Source organism: Triturus cristatus, chromosome 5_2, assembly GCF_964204655.1.
Source record: "Triturus cristatus chromosome 5_2, aTriCri1.1, whole genome shotgun sequence".
In the NCBI taxonomy this organism is placed as follows: Eukaryota; Metazoa; Chordata; class Amphibia; order Caudata; family Salamandridae; genus Triturus; species Triturus cristatus.
In genome coordinates, this window is record NC_140588.1 from 554,165,784 (window position 1) to 554,185,767 (window position 19,984).

The following is a 19,984-nucleotide window of genomic DNA, read 5'->3' on the forward strand; positions in this document are numbered from 1 at the left end:
ATGTATGCATCTATACATACTTATGCGTTCATACGCATCAGTATAAAACATTGATATTAGGTTTTTTCTAGACCAAATCCTAAAAAATGAGTTAAACAGTGAATCTCATAATTGTAGTAGGTCCCACCGAGATTTGAACTCGGATCGCTGGATTCAGAGTCCAGAGTGCTAACCATTACACCATGGAACCCTCTCACACAAGAGTGCCTTTTCCATTGAGACAAAAGAGAGCGCATCAGTGATGTCCTTCTCTTATATTGATAAAAAGATATCTCATTTGAATGGTCATAGTGGATATAGATTTAATGTGATTTGATTCTTTTCAGCTATATTCTCTATAAAAGTGTTAAATATTCAAATGTTTATCTGAATATAAAAGTTATATCACAATGTTCATCTTTGCCTGTAGCATAATAAAACAGTCTACATTTCCAGACTACTGAAGCAATGTCTCTGTCTCCTGCATGGGTGGCTCGATAGAGCAATGGTTGGCAATTTGGACTTTGCATCCAATGATCCGATTTGAAACCTTGGAGGGACTTTTTTTATTACTCTTGAGCTTTTCCATTTCTTCATCTTTGTTCATTGATAGCTCAAATCCAACACCAGTAGGTTGAAAGAGTCAATTATTGAATGCTTTCAAAATGTCCATCAGCTTGAACAACTTACATCAATACAAAGTTTACAATACTTTGACATCAAATTTCTTCACAAAGTAGTTAGCCATTATAAAATCATATCCTGATTTTCTCAAACGCATTTCAGACGGGTGATTCACAGCCTCACTTTTTTAAGCTTTCCCGCTATTGATAAGGCGAAAATAGCACATTTTGAATGAGGAGTTTTCTTCAATCAAACATAGAGGAACCCAAATGATGATCTCATTCAGCTAGTAAAAATGTTGTTTTATATTAGTATGGAAATCGTGAAAAGAAAATGTTTTTCATGCTGATTTACAACAGTTGATCTCCAATCGTAAAATATAAGCTTTTGGTCGGAGGCATGACAGGTACTGATCAAATTCTCATTTTTGAACTTTATTCACAAATCATATGATATGCTTTGTATACATCAACTGTATTGTTGGATCAATACTGAGTAAAAAGTGACTATCTCAATTTCAGGACATATAAAAGAGAAAGAAGTAGAAACTCATGTTTCAAATGCTGAGAGGCAACAACTGTTCATGATTTTCACCTCCACTAATTATATTTATTTTTATAATCTATATGTTTATATGTTCCTATAAATATACAGAGACATATAGCTATATATACAGAGATACATATGTACAGGTTGATTTTTACATGTTTATAAGTAAATGTGATATTGTTCCAAATAAAACTTCTAAGAACTGAATGGAAAAGAAAATTGTAATGTTCAGATAAGTCCCACTGAAATTTGTACTCAGATCCCTGTTTTCAGAGTCCAGAGTGCTAACCACGACACCATCCACCCTCCCGTACCAGGGTGAGCTTTCCATTTTGACAGAAGAGATTTGCCTCAGGGGGCAACTTATCTTTCATTGAAAAATATTATCTCACATAAAAACCACTGTTCAACAGAGTTATAACGTTATTTGAGTCTTTTGGGCAACATCCTTCCCCAACATAGTTCAATATGCAAAAGTTTACCAGAATAGGAAAGCAATCCAATTCAGTTTCTCTTTGACAGTAGAATATTAAAAACTTTGACATTTCCACATTGCTGCAGCAGTTTGCACTCCTTTCACATGGGAGGTTCCATGGTGTAATGGTTAGCACTTTGGACTTTGAATCCAATGATCCGAGTTCAAATCTCGGTGGGACCATTTTATGACTCTTGACCAAATCATTTTCTTTCAAGTGTATTCATTAATATCACATATCTAATACCGGTAGGGTGAAAAATTAATTTATTGATTATACTCTAAAAGTTTACTAGATTTGAGCAAATAATAGAATTTTTACAATACCTGGAAACTAAATGGCTCAAAATAATGAGAGATTTTACAAACTCACTCTGGTTTCTCAAACTCATCACAGGGGCCTGATGCACGACATTACTTTTTAAAATCTTACTGTTATTGATAAGGGGAACAAGGAACTTTTTAATTGCAAAGCATTCATTAAAACAAAACTTGAGGAGTCAAACTTTGTATTACGGGGACCGAAGATGTGCAGTTTGAATAATAATCTTGAAATTCAGACGTACAAAGATTTTACACACTGATTTTCAACAGTAAATCCACAACCAATAAAGTTGAATCTTTTGAAAGACATGTCAAAGGTGTGAATCTGAAATTCACTTTCAAAGAAATTCACAATGAAATGCACTGTGTAAGTCCAGCATGTTGTCAGCTAAGAAATCAGCAAAAATGAACTATCTCATTACTGGCCATATAGATGAGAAAGGAAAATAAACTCATGTTTACAATGTGGATGTGAAAGAACAGTTTCTAGGTTCAGCTTCAATATTTATGTTTATGAATAATTGATATGTTCATATTGTCTAACAGCTATCTAGATGGATAAAGCTATGTATGCATCTATACATACTTATGCGTTCATACGCATCAGTATAAAACATTGATATTAGGTTTTTTCTAGACCAAATCCTAAAAAATGAGTTAAACAGTGAATCTCATAATTGTAGTAGGTCCCACCGAGATTTGAACTCGGATCGCTGGATTCAGAGTCCAGAGTGCTAACCATTACACCATGGAACCCTCTCACACAAGAGTGCCTTTTCCATTGAGACAAAAGAGAGCGCATCAGTGATGTCCTTCTCTTATATTGATAAAAAGATATCTCATTTGAATGGTCATAGTGGATATAGATTTAATGTGATTTGATTCTTTTCAGCTATATTCTCTATAAAAGTGTTAAATATTCAAATGTTTATCTGAATATAAAAGTTATATCACAATGTTCATCTTTGCCTGTAGCATAATAAAACAGTCTACATTTCCAGACTACTGAAGCAATGTCTCTGTCTCCTGCATGGGTGGCTCGATAGAGCAATGGTTGGCAATTTGGACTTTGCATCCAATGATCCGATTTGAAACCTTGGAGGGACTTTTTTTATTACTCTTGAGCTTTTCCATTTCTTCATCTTTGTTCATTGATAGCTCAAATCCAACACCAGTAGGTTGAAAGAGTCAATTATTAAATGCTTTCAAAATGCCCATCAGCTTGAACAACTTACATCAATACAAACTTTACAATACTTTGACATCAAATTTCTTCACAAAGTAGTTAGCCATTATAAAATCATATCCTGATTTTCTCAAACGCATTTCAGACGGGTGATTCACAGCCTCACTTTTTTAAGCTTTCCCGCTATTGATAAGGCGAAAATAGCACATTTTGAATGAGGAGTTTTCTTCAATCAAACATAGAGGAACCCAAATGATGATCTCATTCAGCTAGTAAAAATGTTGTTTTATATTAGTATGGAAATCGTGAAAAGAAAATGTTTTTCATGCTGATTTACAACAGTTGATCTCCAATCGTAAAATATAAGCTTTTGGTCGGAGGCATGACAGGTACTGATCAAATTCTCATTTTTGAACTTTATTCACAAATCATATGATATGCTTTGTATACATCAACTGTATTGTTGGATCAATAATGAGTAAAAAGTGACTATCTCAATTTCAGGACATATAAAAGAGAAAGAAGTAGAAACTCATGTTTCAAATGCTGAGAGGCAACAACTGTTCATGATTTTCACCTCCACTAATTATATTTATTTTTATAATCTATATGTTTATATGTTCCTATAAATATACAGAGACATATAGCTATATATACAGAGATACATATGTACAGGTTGATTTTTACATGTTTATAAGTAAATGTGATATTGTTCCAAATAAAACTTCTAAGAACTGAATGGAAAAGAAAATTGTAATGTTCAGATAAGTCCCACTGAAATTTGTACTCAGATCCCTGTTTTCAGAGTCCAGAGTGCTAACCACGACACCATCCACCCTCCCGTACCAGGGTGAGCTTTCCATTTTGACAGAAGAGATTTGCCTCAGGGGGCAACTTATCTTTCATTGAAAAATATTATCTCACATAAAAACCACTGTTCAACAGAGTTATAACGTTATTTGAGTCTTTTGGGCAACATCCTTCCCCAACATAGTTCAATATGCAAAAGTTTACCAGAATAGGAAAGCAATCCAATTCAGTTTCTCTTTGACAGTAGAATATTAAAAACTTTGACATTTCCACATTGCTGCAGCAGTTTGCACTCCTTTCACATGGGAGGTTCCATGGTGTAATGGTTAGCACTTTGGACTTTGAATCCAATGATCCGAGTTCAAATCTCGGTGGGACCATTTTATGACTCTTGACCAAATCATTTTCTTTCAAGTGTATTCATTAATATCACATATCTAATACCGGTAGGGTGAAAAATTAATTTATTGATTATACTCTAAAAGTTTACTAGATTTGAGCAAATAATAGAATTTTTACAATACCTGGAAACTAAATGGCTCAAAATAATGAGAGATTTTACAAACTCACTCTGGTTTCTCAAACTCATCACAGGGGCCTGATGCACGACATTACTTTTTAAAATCTTACTGTTATTGATAAGGGGAACAAGGAACTTTTTAATTGCAAAGCATTCATTAAAACAAAACTTGAGGAGTCAAACTTTGTATTACGGGGACCGAAGATGTGCAGTTTGAATAATAATCTTGAAATTCAGACGTACAAAGATTTTACACACTGATTTTCAACAGTAAATCCACAACCAATAAAGTTGAATCTTTTGAAAGACATGTCAAAGGTGTGAATCTGAAATTCACTTTCAAAGAAATTCACAATGAAATGCACTGTGTAAGTCCAGCATGTTGTCAGCTAAGAAATCAGCAAAAATGAACTATCTCATTACTGGCCATATAGATGAGAAAGGAAAATAAACTCATGTTTACAATGTGGATGTGAAAGAACAGTTTCTAGGTTCAGCTTCAATATTTATGTTTATGAATAATTGATATGTTCATATTGTCTAACAGCTATCTAGATGGATAAAGCTATGTATGCATCTATACATACTTATGCGTTCATACGCATCAGTATAAAACATTGATATTAGGTTTTTTCTAGACCAAATCCTAAAAAATGAGTTAAACAGTGAATCTCATAATTGTAGTAGGTCCCACCGAGATTTGAACTCGGATCGCTGGATTCAGAGTCCAGAGTGCTAACCATTACACCATGGAACCCTCTCACACAAGAGTGCCTTTTCCATTGAGACAAAAGAGAGCGCATCAGTGATGTCCTTCTCTTATATTGATAAAAAGATATCTCATTTGAATGGTCATAGTGGATATAGATTTAATGTGATTTGATTCTTTTCAGCTATATTCTCTATAAAAGTGTTAAATATTCAAATGTTTATCTGAATATAAAAGTTATATCACAATGTTCATCTTTGCCTGTAGCATAATAAAACAGTCTACATTTCCAGACTACTGAAGCAATGTCTCTGTCTCCTGCATGGGTGGCTCGATAGAGCAATGGTTGGCAATTTGGACTTTGCATCCAATGATCCGATTTGAAACCTTGGAGGGACTTTTTTCATTACTCTTGAGCTTTTCCATTTCTTCATCTTTGTTCATTGATAGCTCAAATCCAACACCAGTAGGTTGAAAGAGACAATTATTGAATGCTTTCAAAATGTCCATCAGCTTGAACAACTTACATCAATACAAACTTTACAATACTTTGACATCAAATTTCTTCACAAAGTAGTTAGCCATTATAAAATCATATCCTGATTTTCTCAAACGCATTTCAGACGGGTGATTCACAGCCTCACTTTTTTAAGCTTTCCCGCTATTGATAAGGCGAAAATAGCACATTTTGAATGAGAAGTTTTCTTCAATCAAACATAGAGGAACCCAAATGATGATCTCATTCAGCTAGTAAAAATGTTGTTTTATATTAGTATGGAAATCGTGAAAAGAAAATGTTTTTCATGCTGATTTACAACAGTTGATCTCCAATCGTAAAATATAAGCTTTTGGTCGGAGGCATGACAGGTACTGATCAAATTCTCATTTTTGAACTTTATTCACAAATCATATGATATGCTTTGTATACATCAACTGTATTGTTGGATCAATAATGAGTAAAAAGTGACTATCTCAATTTCAGGACATATAAAAGAGAAAGAAGTAGAAACTCATGTTTCAAATGCTGAGAGGCAACAACTGTTCATGATTTTCACCTCCACTAATTATATTTATTTTTATAATCTATATGTTTATATGTTCCTATAAATATACAGAGACATATAGCTATATATACAGAGATACATATGTACAGGTTGATTTTTACATGTTTATAAGTAAATGTGATATTGTTCCAAATAAAACTTCTAAGAACTGAATGGAAAAGAAAATTGTAATGTTCAGATAAGTCCCACTGAAATTTGTACTCAGATCCCTGTTTTCAGAGTCCAGAGTGCTAACCACGACACCATCCACCCTCCCGTACCAGGGTGAGCTTTCCATTTTGACAGAAGAGATTTGCCTCAGGGGGCAACTTATCTTTCATTGAAAAATATTATCTCACATAAAAACCACTGTTCAACAGAGTTATAACGTTATTTGAGTCTTTTGGGCAACATCCTTCCCCAACATAGTTCAATATGCAAAAGTTTACCAGAATAGGAAAGCAATCCAATTCAGTTTCTCTTTGACAGTAGAATATTAAAAACTTTGACATTTCCACATTGCTGCAGCAGTTTGCACTCCTTTCACATGGGAGGTTCCATGGTGTAATGGTTAGCACTTTGGACTTTGAATCCAATGATCCGAGTTCAAATCTCGGTGGGACCATTTTATGACTCTTGACCAAATCATTTTCTTTCAAGTGTATTCATTAATATCACATATCTAATACCGGTAGGGTGAAAAATTAATTTATTGATTATACTCTAAAAGTTTACTAGATTTGAGCAAATAATAGAATTTTTACAATACCTGGAAACTAAATGGCTCAAAATAATGAGAGATTTTACAAACTCACTCTGGTTTCTCAAACTCATCACAGGGGCCTGATGCACGACATTACTTTTTAAAATCTTACTGTTATTGATAAGGGGAACAAGGAACTTTTTAATTGCAAAGCATTCATTAAAACAAAACTTGAGGAGTCAAACTTTGTATTACGGGGACCGAAGATGTGCAGTTTGAATAATAATCTTGAAATTCAGACGTACAAAGATTTTACACACTGATTTTCAACAGTAAATCCACAACCAATAAAGTTGAATCTTTTGAAAGACATGTCAAAGGTGTGAATCTGAAATTCACTTTCAAAGAAATTCACAATGAAATGCACTGTGTAAGTCCAGCATGTTGTCAGCTAAGAAATCAGCAAAAATGAACTATCTCATTACTGGCCATATAGATGAGAAAGGAAAATAAACTCATGTTTACAATGTGGATGTGAAAGAACAGTTTCTAGGTTCAGCTTCAATATTTATGTTTATGAATAATTGATATGTTCATATTGTCTAACAGCTATCTAGATGGATAAAGCTATGTATGCATCTATACATACTTATGCGTTCATACGCATCAGTATAAAACATTGATATTAGGTTTTTTCTAGACCAAATCCTAAAAAATGAGTTAAACAGTGAATCTCATAATTGTAGTAGGTCCCACCGAGATTTGAACTCGGATCGCTGGATTCAGAGTCCAGAGTGCTAACCATTACACCATGGAACCCTCTCACACAAGAGTGCCTTTTCCATTGAGACAAAAGAGAGCGCATCAGTGATGTCCTTCTCTTATATTGATAAAAAGATATCTCATTTGAATGGTCATAGTGGATATAGATTTAATGTGATTTGATTCTTTTCAGCTATATTCTCTATAAAAGTGTTAAATATTCAAATGTTTATCTGAATATAAAAGTTATATCACAATGTTCATCTTTGCCTGTAGCATAATAAAACAGTCTACATTTCCAGACTACTGAAGCAATGTCTCTGTCTCCTGCATGGGTGGCTCGATAGAGCAATGGTTGGCAATTTGGACTTTGCATCCAATGATCCGATTTGAAACCTTGGAGGGACTTTTTTCATTACTCTTGAGCTTTTCCATTTCTTCATCTTTGTTCATTGATAGCTCAAATCCAACACCAGTAGGTTGAAAGAGTCAATTATTGAATGCTTTCAAAATGTCCATCAGCTTGAACAACTTACATCAATACAAACTTTACAATACTTTGACATCAAATTTCTTCACAAAGTAGTTAGCCATTATAAAATCATATCCTGATTTTCTCAAACGCATTTCAGACGGGTGATTCACAGCCTCACTTTTTTAAGCTTTCCCGCTATTGATAAGGCGAAAATAGCACATTTTGAATAAGAAGTTTTCTTCAATCAAACATAGAGGAACCCAAATGATGATCTCATTCAGCTAGTAAAAATGTTGTTTTATATTAGTATGGAAATCGTGAAAAGAAAATGTTTTTCATGCTGATTTACAACAGTTGATCTCCAATCGTAAAATATAAGCTTTTGGTCGGAGGCATGACAGGTACTGATCAAATTCTCATTTTTGAACTTTATTCACAAATCATATGATATGCTTTGTATACATCAACTGTATTGTTGGATCAATAATGAGTAAAAAGTGACTATCTCAATTTCAGGACATATAAAAGAGAAAGAAGTAGAAACTCATGTTTCAAATGCTGAGAGGCAACAACTGTTCATGATTTTCACCTCCACTAATTATATTTATTTTTATAATCTATATGTTTATATGTTCCTATAAATATACAGAGACATATAGCTATATATACAGAGATACATATGTACAGGTTGATTTTTACATGTTTATAAGTAAATGTGATATTGTTCCAAATAAAACTTCTAAGAACTGAATGGAAAAGAAAATTGTAATGTTCAGATAAGTCCCACTGAAATTTGTACTCAGATCCCTGTTTTCAGAGTCCAGAGTGCTAACCACGACACCATCCACCCTCCCGTACCAGGGTGAGCTTTCCATTTTGACAGAAGAGATTTGCCTCAGGGGGCAACTTATCTTTCATTGAAAAATATTATCTCACATAAAAACCACTGTTCAACAGAGTTATAACGTTATTTGAGTCTTTTGGGCAACATCCTTCCCCAACATAGTTCAATATGCAAAAGTTTACCAGAATAGGAAAGCAATCCAATTCAGTTTCTCTTTGACAGTAGAATATTAAAAACTTTGACATTTCCACATTGCTGCAGCAGTTTGCACTCCTTTCACATGGGAGGTTCCATGGTGTAATGGTTAGCACTTTGGACTTTGAATCCAATGATCCGAGTTCAAATCTCGGTGGGACCATTTTATGACTCTTGACCAAATCATTTTCTTTCAAGTGTATTCATTAATATCACATATCTAATACCGTTAGGGTGAAAAATTAATTTATTGATTATACTCTAAAAGTTTACTAGATGTGAGCAAATAATAGAATTTTTACAATACCTGGAAACTAAATGGCTCAAAATAATGAGAGATTTTACAAACTCACTCTGGTTTCTCAAACTCATCACAGGGGCCTGATGCACGACATTACTTTTTAAAATCTTACTGTTATTGATAAGGGGAACAAGGAACTTTTTAATTGCAAAGCATTCATTAAAACAAAACTTGAGGAGTCAAACTTTGTATTACGGGGACCGAAGATGTGCAGTTTGAATAATAATCTTGAAATTCAGACGTACAAAGATTTTACACACTGATTTTCAACAGTAAATCCACAACCAATAAAGTTGAATCTTTTGAAAGACATGTCAAAGGTGTGAATCTGAAATTCACTTTCAAAGAAATTCACAATGAAATGCACTGTGTAAGTCCAGCATGTTGTCAGCTAAGAAATCAGCAAAAATGAACTATCTCATTACTGGCCATATAGATGAGAAAGGAAAATAAACTCATGTTTACAATGTGGATGTGAAAGAACAGTTTCTAGGTTCAGCTTCAATATTTATGTTTATGAATAATTGATATGTTCATATTGTCTAACAGCTATCTAGATGGATAAAGCTATGTATGCATCTATACATACTTATGCGTTCATACGCATCAGTATAAAACATTGATATTAGGTTTTTTCTAGACCAAATCCTAAAAAATGAGTTAAACAGTGAATCTCATAATTGTAGTAGGTCCCACCGAGATTTGAACTCGGATCGCTGGATTCAGAGTCCAGAGTGCTAACCATTACACCATGGAACCCTCTCACACAACAGTGCCTTTTCCATTGAGACAAAAGAGAGCGCATCAGTGATGTCCTTCTCTTATATTGATAAAAAGATATCTCATTTGAATGGTCATAGTGGATATAGATTTAATGTGATTTGATTCTTTTCAGCTATATTCTCTATAAAAGTGTTAAATATTCAAATGTTTATCTGAATATAAAAGTTATATCACAATGTTCATCTTTGCCTGTAGCATAATAAAACAGTCTACATTTCCAGACTACTGAAGCAATGTCTCTGTCTCCTGCATGGGTGGCTCGATAGAGCAATGGTTGGCAATTTGGACTTTGCATCCAATGATCCGATTTGAAACCTTGGAGGGACTTTTTTTATTACTCTTGAGCTTTTCCATTTCTTCATCTTTGTTCATTGATAGCTCAAATCCAACACCAGTAGGTTGAAAGAGTCAATTATTGAATGCTTTCAAAATGTCCATCAGCTTGAACAACTTACATCAATACAAACTTTACAATACTTTGACATCAAATTTCTTCACAAAGTAGTTAGCCATTATAAAATCATATCCTGATTTTCTCAAACGCATTTCAGACGGGTGATTCACAGCCTCACTTTTTTAAGCTTTCCCGCTATTGATAAGGCGAAAATAGCACATTTTGAATGAGAAGTTTTCTTCAATCAAACATAGAGGAACCCAAATGATGATCTCATTCAGCTAGTAAAAATGTTGTTTTATATTAGTATGGAAATCGTGAAAAGAAAATGTTTTTCATGCTGATTTACAACAGTTGATCTCCAATCGTAAAATATAAGCTTTTGGTCGGAGGCATGACAGGTACTGATCAAATTCTCATTTTTGAACTTTATTCACAAATCATATGATATGCTTTGTATACATCAACTGTATTGTTGGATCAATAATGAGTAAAAAGTGACTATCTCAATTTCAGGACATATAAAAGAGAAAGAAGTAGAAACTCATGTTTCAAATGCTGAGAGGCAACAACTGTTCATGATTTTCACCTCCACTAATTATATTTATTTTTATAATCTATATGTTTATATGTTCCTATAAATATACAGAGACATATAGCTATATATACAGAGATACATATGTACAGGTTGATTTTTACATGTTTATAAGTAAATGTGATATTGTTCCAAATAAAACTTCTAAGAACTGAATGGAAAAGAAAATTGTAATGTTCAGATAAGTCCCACTGAAATTTGTACTCAGATCCCTGTTTTCAGAGTCCAGAGTGCTAACCACGACACCATCCACCCTCCCGTACCAGGGTGAGCTTTCCATTTTGACAGAAGAGATTTGCCTCAGGGGGCAACTTATCTTTCATTGAAAAATATTATCTCACATAAAAACCACTGTTCAACAGAGTTATAACGTTATTTGAGTCTTTTGGGCAACATCCTTCCCCAACATAGTTCAATATGCAAAAGTTTACCAGAATAGGAAAGCAATCCAATTCAGTTTCTCTTTGACAGTAGAATATTAAAAACTTTGACATTTCCACATTGCTGCAGCAGTTTGCACTCCTTTCACATGGGAGGTTCCATGGTGTAATGGTTAGCACTTTGGACTTTGAATCCAATGATCCGAGTTCAAATCTCGGTGGGTCCATTTTATGACTCTTGACCAAATCATTTTCTTTCAAGTGTATTCATTAATATCACATATCTAATACCGGTAGGGTGAAAAATTAATTTATTGATTATACTCTAAAAGTTTACTAGATGTGAGCAAATAATAGAATTTTTACAATACCTGGAAACTAAATGGCTCAAAATAATGAGAGATTTTACAAACTCACTCTGGTTTCTCAAACTCATCACAGGGGCCTGATGCACGACATTACTTTTTAAAATCTTACTGTTATTGATAAGGGGAACAAGGAACTTTTTAATTGCAAAGCATTCATTAAAACAAAACTTGAGGAGTCAAACTTTGTATTACGGGGACCGAAGATGTGCAGTTTGAATAATAATCTTGAAATTCAGACGTACAAAGATTTTACACACTGATTTTCAACAGTAAATCCACAACCAATAAAGTTGAATCTTTTGAAAGACATGTCAAAGGTGTGAATCTGAAATTCACTTTCAAAGAAATTCACAATGAAATGCACTGTGTAAGTCCAGCATGTTGTCAGCTAAGAAATCAGCAAAAATGAACTATCTCATTACTGGCCATATAGATGAGAAAGGAAAATAAACTCATGTTTACAATGTGGATGTGAAAGAACAGTTTCTAGGTTCAGCTTCAATATTTAAGTTTATGAATAATTGATATGTTCATATTGTCTAGCAGCTATCTAGATGGATAAAGCTATGTATGCATCTATACATACTTATGCGTTCATACGCATCAGTATAAAACATTGATATTAGGTTTTTTCTAGACCAAATTCTAAAAAATGAGTTAAACAGTGAATCTCATAATTGTAGTAGGTCCCACCGAGATTTGAACTCGGATCGCTGGATTCAGAGTCCAGAGTGCTAACCATTACACCATGGAACCCTCTCACACAAGAGTGCCTTTTCCATTGAGACAAAAGAGAGCGCATCAGTGATGTCCTTCTCTTATATTGATAAAAAGATATCTCATTTGAATGGTCATAGTGGATAGAGATTTAATGTGATTTGATTCTTTTCAGCTATATTCTCTATAAAAGTGTTAAATATTCAAATGTTTATCTGAATATAAAAGTTATATCACAATGTTCATCTTTGCCTGTAGCATAATAAAACAGTCTACATTTCCAGACTACTGAAGCAATGTCTCTGTCTCCTGCATGGGTGGCTCGATAGAGCAATGGTTGGCAATTTGGACTTTGCATCCAATGATCCGATTTGAAACCTTGGAGGGACTTTTTTTATTACTCTTGAGCTTTTCCATTTCTTCATCTTTGTTCATTGATAGCTCAAATCCAACACCAGTAGGTTGAAAGAGTCAATTATTGAATGCTTTCAAAATGTCCATCAGCTTGAACAACTTACATCAATACAAACTTTACAATACTTTGACATCAAATTTCTTCACAAAGTAGTTAGCCATTATAAAATCATATCCTGATTTTCTCAAACGCATTTCAGACGGGTGATTCACAGCCTCACTTTTTTAAGCTTTCCCGCTATTGATAAGGCGAAAATAGCACATTTTGAATGAGAAGTTTTCTTCAATCAAACATAGAGGAACCCAAATGATGATCTCATTCAGCTAGTAAAAATGTTGTTTTATATTAGTATGGAAATCGTGAAAAGAAAATGTTTTTCATGCTGATTTACAACAGTTGATCTCCAATCGTAAAATATAAGCTTTTGGTCGGAGGCATGACAGGTACTGATCAAATTGTCATTTTTGAACTTTATTCACAAATCATATGATATGCTTTGTATACATCAACTGTATTGTTGGATCAATAATGAGTAAAAAGTGACTATCTCAATTTCAGGACATATAAAAGAGAAAGAAGTAGAAACTCATGTTTCAAATGCTGAGAGGCAACAACTGTTCATGATTTTCACCTCCACTAATTATATTTATTTTTATAATCTATATGTTTATATGTTCCTATAAATATACAGAGACATATTACCTACTGGCGGTCGCCAGTAGGTAGTTATAGTTAGGACCACGTTTCCATAGGAAAACCTCAACATTCTATTTTGAATAACTTTGGCGCCGGTCGACGAATCCTCGCGAATTTCTCAAAATAGGTGGGGCGCTACGCTCCGCTCCTACCCTGAAAGTCTCGGGGGGATTCGTCAAGCGGGGGCTGAGATAAAAGGGGGGTCCCAAAACGCGTTTTTCCCATGCATTTTTCCATAGGACCTTTAGAACGAGCTACAGCCCGAACGGCTGAACAGAATTACTTGAAATTTGGCAGAGAGGTAGTCCTCAGGTCAAGGAAGTGCCTTTTGTAGGTTTGGTGTAAATCTGTTCAGTAGATTCTGAGAAAATAGCCTTTAAATCAATATATATATCTGAGCCCGCTTACGGTACGCTTACCGTACGCTTACGGTAAGCGTACGGCGGCGTGCGCGAGCGCGATTCTGATTGGCTCTTAGATCTTAGTAAACATTCGAATCGGTCGAAACCAGGAAGCGGCGGCCGCCATTTTGTGTATTTCACTCTGAAAAAAAAGAGTGAAAACAAGGAAAGGGGGCAATGAGGAGAGTTACAGACCCCCTAACATTTGTAAGGGGGTCAAAGAAGGACAGAAAAGTACAAAAAAAACATTTATTGATTTAAAAAAAAATCACGGGGTACGCGTACGGTAAGCTTACGGTAAGCGTACGGTAAAAAAAAAAAAAAAAAGATAAATGAAAAGCAGATTTAAGAGTTTAGAAATTAGGGAGCTCTAAAAAGAGCTGTTGTGTTTATGAAGTCATTTTTTTAGTGGTACCTACAAGTAAGTACCGATGCAGAGTCTAAGGTTCAAGAGGAAGACTCTGTTCCCTTCATCATTGAAGTGCACACCATCTCCTCTATAAATGTCTTGCATGTCATAACGCAAGTTGTTGTGGTAAATGGCACCCATACCATAGTCACGGAGGAAAGCAGAAACAGATTTGTTGACGTGCTTTCTTGCTTTGTCAATCTGTGGACAGAAATGATTGGATCAGTTCCATTTTTGCCTTTGGCATATGTTGGAAAACACAAAGGCAGTTTTAGGGAAAAGTGTAAACAGTTGTGCAAAGGTGTCCTTCATAAGCATTTCCAGACCTACCCCAGTCAAAGTGCCTAGGTCATTGCCACCACAGTGCACTATTATGAGGTCAGGGTGTTGGATTTGAATGAAGGATTTCACCAATGGCATCAATTGGTGCCACTTTAACCCTCTCTGACCAATCCATTTAATGTCTACATTTGGCAAAGCAAGGTCTCTCACCATATCTGTTTTCTCTGCAAACTTTTCACTCCAGAAGACATAGCTGTGCCCTACAATCCACACTGTGAACATCTTCAAAGGAGAACTGGATGCACTCAGGAGGTGTCTTTCAGTAGAATGGCAATAAGAAAAGAAAGACAGTTTGGAAATGGAGGCATACATATTTTTTTAAAACAAAAAGAACTGATTGGCTGTTTCATACCATTCTAGAATAAAAACTAGGCTGTATGTGAAAATTAATAGAAGCATGTTTTGTATTGGTACAAAAAAATGTGTAACCAAAGAACAGTACTATGGATTTGCTGTAAGGTTTGAAAAGTCAAGCACTCTTGCTCTGTGGAATTGAAACATTGTGTGTCGAACTTCTGACCTAACTGCACACAGCAGTGTTCCATGAGCTGTTGCTATGGTAGCAGGCAGAAGTCAAGTTGGGGGAAGGGTACTAGGCAGAAGTCAAGTTGGGGGCAGGGTACTTTTGGAAAAGGGTTGGTTTTCAACCAATAGAAATGTGTGAATACATGTGAAAAAAAGGGGGAAGCACTGAGATTTGAAACTTACATGTATATGTGTGGAAAAATAGAGGGAAAGTTTGCCATTATCTGGTTCTGCTGAGAGGAGAGAGGTGAACAGAACAGAGATCCTGGCTCTGATAATCTGCTGTTTGAGTGTCACATTTCTTTCACAACTAACTAATTTTAAAGGTGAGTTTACAGTTTGAGAGGGGATGTATGTGGTAACTTAAGAAATGAATAATAGAAATGGGAATTGTTTTTGTTGTAGTTACACATGGTGGTTTCATAATGTGTCAGTGTGTAAAAGTGATTTACACTTGCCCCGAAAAAAAAAAAGAGCAGTAAGTGTGCTTTCAAATTGGCAAAGAAATTTCGTTTTGGCACTAATGTGAAAACATGACTCTGTGTGCATAGAAGAATTATAGGCAGAGATTTATTGCGTCTTGCTCTGGTGATTTCACAGTTGCATTAGATGGAAAGGGGGAGCGAATTTTTGGGGGAAGAAGCAGAGGCTTAGCACACACCCATGTCCTTGCCGTGTATAGTCATGCACAGTATTTACAAGCGAGTGGGGTTTTCAGGTTTCAGTCTGTAATGCAAATACATTCAGCATCACTAAGGCTGGTTGCCCTTGGTGGAGTGTAGGCAGTCACAGAGAATGCACATGGTGGTGGTCTGAAAAAAAAACAGCTTGGACACGTGCAATTAAATAAATCAAAAATAGTGGTTTCATAATGTGTCAGTCTGTAAAAGTGATTTCAAATTGTAAAAAGAGATTTTCACTTGGCCCGAAAAAAAAAGAGCAGTAAGTGTGCTTTCAAATTGGCAAAGAAATTTCGTTTTGGCACTAATGTGAAAACATGACTCTGTGTGCATAGAAGAATTATAGGCAGAGATTTATTGCGTCTTGCTCTGGTGATTTCACAGTTGCATTAGATGGAAAGGGGGAGCGAATTTTTGGGGGAAGAAGCAGAGTCTTAGCACACACCCATGTGCTTGCCGTGTATAGTCATGCACAGTATTTAGAAGCCAGTGGGGTTTTCAGGTTTAAGTCTGTAATGCAAATACATTCAGCATCACTAAGGCTGGTTGCCCTTGCTGGAGTGTAGGCAGTCACAGAGAATGCACATGGTGTTGGTCTGAAAAAAAAACAGCTTGGACACGTCCAATTAAATAAATCAAAAATAGTGGTTTCATAATGTGTCAGTCTGTAAAAGTGATTTCCAATTGTAAAAAGTGATTTTCACTTGCCCCGAAAAAAAAAAGAGCAGTAAGTGTGCTTTAAAAATGGCAAAGAAATTTCGTTTTGGCACTAATGTGAAAACATGACTCTGTGTGCATAGAAGAATTATAGGCAGAGATTTATTGCGTCTTGCTCTGGTGATTTCACAGTTGCATTAGATGGAAAGGGGGAGCGAATTTTTGGGGGAAGAAGCAGAGGCTTAGCACACACCCATGTCCTTGCCGTGTATAGTCATGCACAGTATTTACAAGCCAGTGGGGTTTTCAGGTTTAAGTCTGTAATGCAAATACATTCAGCATCACTAAGGCTGGTTGCCCTTGGTGGAGTGTAGGCAGTCACAGAGAATGCACATGGTGGTGGTCTGAAAAAAAAACAGCTTGGACACGTGCAATTAAATAAATCAAAAATAGTGGTTTCATAATGTGTCAGTCTGTAAAAGTGATTTCAAATTGTAAAAAGAGATTTTCACTTGGCCCGAAAAAAAAAAGAGCAGTAAGTGTGCTTTCAAATTGGCAAAGAAATTTCGTTGTGGGACTAATGTGAAAACATGACTCTGTGTGCATAGAAGAATTATAGGCAGAGATTTATTGCGTCTTGCTCTGGTGATTTCACAGTTGCATTAGATGGAAAGGGGGAGCGAATTATTGGGGGAAGAAGCAGAGGCTTAGCACACACCCATGTCCTTGCCGTGTGTAGTCATGCACAGTATTTACAAGCCAGTGGGGTTTTCAGGTTTAAGTCTGTAATGCAAATACATTCAGCATCACTAAGGCTGGTTGCCCTTGGTGGAGTGTAGGCAGTCACAGAGAATGCACATGGTGTTGGTCTGAAAAAAAAACAGCTTGGACACGTCCAATTAAATAAATCAAAAATAGTGGTTTCATAATGTGTCAGTCTGTAAAAGTGATTTCAAATTGTAAAAAGAGATTTTCACTTGGCCCGAAAAAAAAAGAGCAGTAAGTGTGCTTTGAAATTGGCAAAGAAATTTTGTTTTGGCACTAATGTGAAAACATGACTCTGTGTGCATAGAAGAATTATAGGCAGAGATTTATTGCGTCTTGCTCTGGTGATTTCACAGTTGCATTAGATGGAAAGGGGGAGCGAATTTTTGGGGGAAGAAGCAGAGGCTTAGCACACACCCATGTCCTTGCCGTGTATAGTCATGCACAGTATTTACAAGCCAGTGGGGTTTTCAGGTTTAAGTCTGTAATGCAAATACATTCAGCATCACTAAGGCTGGTTGCCCTTGCTGGAGTGTAGGCAGTCACAGAGAATACACATGGTGGTGGTCTGAAAAAACAGCTTGGACACGTGCAATTAAATAAATCAAAAATAGTGGTTTCATAATGTGTCAATCTGTAAAAGTGATTTCAAATTGTAAAAAGAGATTTTCACTTGGCCCGAAAAAAAAAGAGCAGTAAGTGTGCTTTCAAATTGGCAAAGAAATTTCGTTTTGGGACTAATGTGAAAACATGACTCTGTGTGCATAGAAGAATTATAGGCAGAGATTTATTGCGTCTTGCTCTGGTGATTTCACAGTTGCATTAGATGGAAAGGGGGAGCGAATTATTGGGGGAAGAAGCAGAGGCTTAGCACACACCCATGTCCTTGCCGTGTATTGTCATGCACAGTATTTACAAGCCAGTGGGGTTTTCAGGTTTAAGTCTGTAATGCAAATACATTCAGCATCACTAAGGCTGGTTGCCCTTGGTGGAGTGTAGCACTGTGGACATGGGCTTTTTAAAAAATCTGAAAAGTGGTTTCATAATGTGACAGTTTGTAAAAGAGATTTTCACTTGCCCAAAAAAAAGAGCAGTTTGTGTGCATTCAAATTGGCAAAGAAATTTCGTTTTGTGACTATTGTGAAAAGAAATGTAGTAATATATTTAAATACAATAACAGATTTTTTTTTTAGTTTTTTTCAGGTATTGCTGAAGAACAGTGAACAAAATTTAAGATGCCTACAAAATCTCGAGTTCAAAAAACGCTAAAAAAAAAACTATATTTGAAGACAACTGGAGGACCAAAGTTAGTAGAAGATGCTGATGTTGGGAAAAAGAAAAAATCTTCTGGTAAGCAAAAAAAACAATTCCTAAACAAAATATTTAAAACAAAGAAAAATGTACAAAATGTCTGTTCTCGGAAAAATTTAACAAAACATAGAGAACAGCAAAAAATTGAGAATTTAGTTAATGCAAATATACCTTCTGCAATTGAAAAGTTTAACATAAACAGAAAAACAGCATTTAAAGAGATACGTAGAAAAATGTTTCAGAGAAGAGTTATGTCCAATTTGATAAAGGATATAAAGAAATATAAGCAAAAGGCTAAATATTACAAGAGAAAAAAAGAAATTGAAGCCATTGCAGCAAAAGCATTAGAATTAAAAAGGAAACTATTCATATTAATTTTGAATAGGATGCGTACATTAGACAAAATGGTTAATGTACTGAAATCACATAGCAAAAGGAAAAGAGTAGTGAACAGAACAAACTTTTGTAAAGTGTTTTTAGGCAAGTGGATGCATAGTTCAAGTAGTGAACCTTTTTTTAATGAAGAAAGCTATTTTCAAAGTAATAGTTTGCTGCATGCAGTTGACACCAGAGGTCGTTCATACGAAGTAAAAAATGGTTGCATAATGGAGAAGGAGATAATGGTTCCAAGAGATGAGGTACAAGTGATGGCAGATGAGGCAATGGGGAGACGTCCTAAAGCCCCAGTGTACACTTGGAATTGTAGTAGTATTTGCACTGTGCGTCAGGAATCTATTGACAGATTTCGAGAGTTTCTAAGAGAATATAGTAAAAAAAGTGTAAAACAAAAGATTAAGGTGCTTCAAAGTCTGGATCCATGCAGAGTGAGAGAGAATACTGGTTTGCAGGGTCATTCTCTTGCTTGTCTATCTAGAAAAGTGTGCAATAGTGTTTTCCATCATTTTAGGATGCTGGCTGTTCATCATACTGAAATGAGAAAGTTTGTGAGACGGTTGTATTTTGCCAAAAGTCCAGCAATAAAGTTAAATGAATTGAATAGGGCTCTGTTCCGAGGAACGGTATCAGATGTAGAGAAGGTTGTTGATG

At 35.3% G+C, this 19,984-nt stretch overlaps 11 non-coding genes across 11 annotated transcripts; 5 read left to right on the plus strand and 6 right to left on the minus strand.

Moving 5' to 3' along the window:
• Positions 1–118: 118 nt before the first annotated feature.
• Positions 119–190, minus strand: TRNAQ-CUG (transfer RNA glutamine (anticodon CUG)). Its single transcript has one exon. It is a non-coding gene; the product is annotated as a tRNA-Gln (tRNA).
• Positions 191–1,738: 1,548 nt separating this feature from the next.
• Positions 1,739–1,810, plus strand: TRNAQ-UUG (transfer RNA glutamine (anticodon UUG)). Its single transcript has one exon. It is a non-coding gene; the product is annotated as a tRNA-Gln (tRNA).
• An 825-nt stretch (positions 1,811–2,635) lies between these two features.
• Positions 2,636–2,707, minus strand: TRNAQ-CUG (transfer RNA glutamine (anticodon CUG)). The gene has a single exon. It is a non-coding gene; the product is annotated as a tRNA-Gln (tRNA).
• A 1,548-nt stretch (positions 2,708–4,255) lies between these two features.
• TRNAQ-UUG (transfer RNA glutamine (anticodon UUG)) lies at positions 4,256–4,327 on the plus strand. Its single transcript has one exon. It is a non-coding gene; the product is annotated as a tRNA-Gln (tRNA).
• An 825-nt stretch (positions 4,328–5,152) lies between these two features.
• TRNAQ-CUG (transfer RNA glutamine (anticodon CUG)) lies at positions 5,153–5,224 on the minus strand. The gene has a single exon. It is a non-coding gene; the product is annotated as a tRNA-Gln (tRNA).
• Positions 5,225–6,772: 1,548 nt separating this feature from the next.
• Positions 6,773–6,844, plus strand: TRNAQ-UUG (transfer RNA glutamine (anticodon UUG)). The gene has a single exon. It is a non-coding gene; the product is annotated as a tRNA-Gln (tRNA).
• An 825-nt stretch (positions 6,845–7,669) lies between these two features.
• TRNAQ-CUG (transfer RNA glutamine (anticodon CUG)) lies at positions 7,670–7,741 on the minus strand. Its single transcript has one exon. It is a non-coding gene; the product is annotated as a tRNA-Gln (tRNA).
• Positions 7,742–9,289: 1,548 nt separating this feature from the next.
• TRNAQ-UUG (transfer RNA glutamine (anticodon UUG)) lies at positions 9,290–9,361 on the plus strand. Its single transcript has one exon. It is a non-coding gene; the product is annotated as a tRNA-Gln (tRNA).
• An 825-nt stretch (positions 9,362–10,186) lies between these two features.
• TRNAQ-CUG (transfer RNA glutamine (anticodon CUG)) lies at positions 10,187–10,258 on the minus strand. Its single transcript has one exon. It is a non-coding gene; the product is annotated as a tRNA-Gln (tRNA).
• Positions 10,259–11,806: 1,548 nt separating this feature from the next.
• TRNAQ-UUG (transfer RNA glutamine (anticodon UUG)) lies at positions 11,807–11,878 on the plus strand. The gene has a single exon. It is a non-coding gene; the product is annotated as a tRNA-Gln (tRNA).
• Positions 11,879–12,703: 825 nt separating this feature from the next.
• TRNAQ-CUG (transfer RNA glutamine (anticodon CUG)) lies at positions 12,704–12,775 on the minus strand. Its single transcript has one exon. It is a non-coding gene; the product is annotated as a tRNA-Gln (tRNA).
• Positions 12,776–19,984: the final 7,209 nt, after the last annotated feature.